Raw genomic sequence first — 1,988 nt, 5'->3', positions numbered from 1 at the left:
CACTGGAGCTTATCTTGCCCCTACTGAAATGAATGGAAGTTCGGGCAAAACCTGCTCTAGCATTAAGTTTACTTAAGTTCACATATTTTGGCTCGATGCACACTTTCACGAGTGAATAAAAAACTTCGGGAAGGTAGATGTTGGAAACAAGAATATTGGCAATTCTTCCACTATAGTAATAATTGCTGACATTGCTGCAGTCGCTCTGGCTAAAAATATCAAATACCATAACAAACTCAGTGAACCCATTCATTTATTCCTGTTTCACAAAGGCTATTTACATACACAGAGAGGCTCAAAATAAATTATGTATTCATCGTATTTGCAGCACATTCCAGCCCAAGGAACTGGCATCAAAACTATTTATTTAGGGAACATCATCTAGGTTAGAATCTCTCATATCTGATAATTATTTTTCATCTTGAGCACCCAGTACTTACAACAGGAGCATGCTGGGCCTGTGTTTTAGAAATGTGATGGTAAATAAACTTAGTGCTCCTTAAAACATTACCTTTTTGTCCAAAAGCAGTCTGATTATGGCTGTATTCATAACACAGTTAAAAGTGAAAAAGCTAAAAGACAATTTAAATTGCAGCAAGCGCAGCCATAGTGGTGAAAATCCAATACTGTAAAGTGAATCTGACGGTGTTTGTTAAGATATAACTTGCAGCGCAAGCACATTTTTTCACCAACCTCCTACAATTCTCTAAGATCTTAAAATATGACCCATTTTGCAACCAGTGCTAAAATTCCGAGAAGTTCTGAAATAAAACCCGAGGGAAGCCGAGCAGCAGGGTTGCTCTCCATTCCAGCCAAATCCAAGCCAATGTTCCAGATTATATATATCATAACATGAATGACTTCTTCTGAAAAATCCCATCCAGCTTTTATGCAGGTCCATAAACATTACTGGTACTTTTATTAATTTGTCCATAACCATTTAAATAAAATTCTAGAGCTCTGAGCTGTGATCTGTTCCAGACTGTAGTAAGTTCCTGTTAAATGTGTAAATGTTCAGCAGAAAGATATTTTTGCACGGAGACTGAAATTCAGCTGTGCCAGATACCTGAAACTTTGTTAGGGTGCTCAGTGGAAAATTTTATTTCGACATTATAAATAACCCTGGACTATTTTAAGTGACCTTAAACTGGTAGCTTCCAATGACTTATTTTAGTTTATCCTAATTAACTTTTTATTTTATTTTAGTAGGAAGAGAGGTGACTGTAAAATTTTTAGTGTGACTAATTAAAAGTGGAAACGTATCTTCTTGTTTGAAATGAAATAAATCATGATTGTCAGGCTTATGTAGCATTTGGATATAAAACAACTCCTTGCCTTCTTTCTAGTGCCTTTGGTATGGCTCTTAGGGAATGTCTTAAAGCCAGCTAAAGAATGGGGGGAAGAAGCGAAAAGAATCTATGGACATAAATATTTTGCCAAAATAAGTATGGAAAAATGCATTTTCTGTATCACAACCACAGCAAACCAGATCTGCATATATACTAATCGGTATAGGTGATGAGTAATTGTGCCTTGGAAACGCCTGTGGCCGCTTTTGGGGAAAAGCAGATCCCTGTGGTTGTCGGGAAGAGCATGGCGAGTTCAGGAGGAGTTTGCAGCGTTATCCACATGGATGGCGTTTTCTCAACGGGATAGAAAACTTCCAGAGCCCTTCCAGCCTTGGGCCAGGAGAAGAAAAGGAAAAAAAACAGAAAAAGAAAAAAAACAGGGAAAAAAAAAAAGAAAAGAAAAAAAAAAAAGAGGAAAAATGTTGGGGAAAGAACGGAAATAAGAAAGCGGAGGGCACAGACCCCTGCGAGGCAGTGGGTCGGGGGTGCCGCTCCCCGCGGGAAGCGTGGGAAAGCCGCGGAGCGGAGGGAGGGATGGAGGGATGGATGGAGGGATGGCTGCGGAGCCGGGCTGGGTGGGAGCCCGGCGGGCGCGGAGCGGGGGCGGCAGGCGCCGCGCCGGGGCGCGGGGGGGGAGCG

General features: G+C 41.2%; 1 long non-coding RNA gene across 1 annotated transcript in view; it reads right to left on the bottom strand.

Moving 5' to 3' along the window:
- Positions 1–235: 235 nt before the first annotated feature.
- Positions 236–1,988, bottom strand: part of LOC108449275 — a 4,137-nt gene continuing 2,384 nt past the window's right edge. Inside the window, exon 2 of the long non-coding RNA XR_001865425.1 lies at positions 236–1,679. This is a non-coding gene — a long non-coding RNA (uncharacterized LOC108449275). The remainder of the gene's footprint in view (positions 1,680–1,988) is intronic.

Source organism: Corvus brachyrhynchos, unplaced genomic scaffold (assembly GCF_000691975.1).
Source record: "Corvus brachyrhynchos isolate BGI_N302 unplaced genomic scaffold, ASM69197v1 scaffold116, whole genome shotgun sequence".
Taxonomy (NCBI): Eukaryota; Metazoa; Chordata; class Aves; order Passeriformes; family Corvidae; genus Corvus; species Corvus brachyrhynchos.
This window is presented reverse-complemented; position numbering and strand designations above follow the sequence as displayed.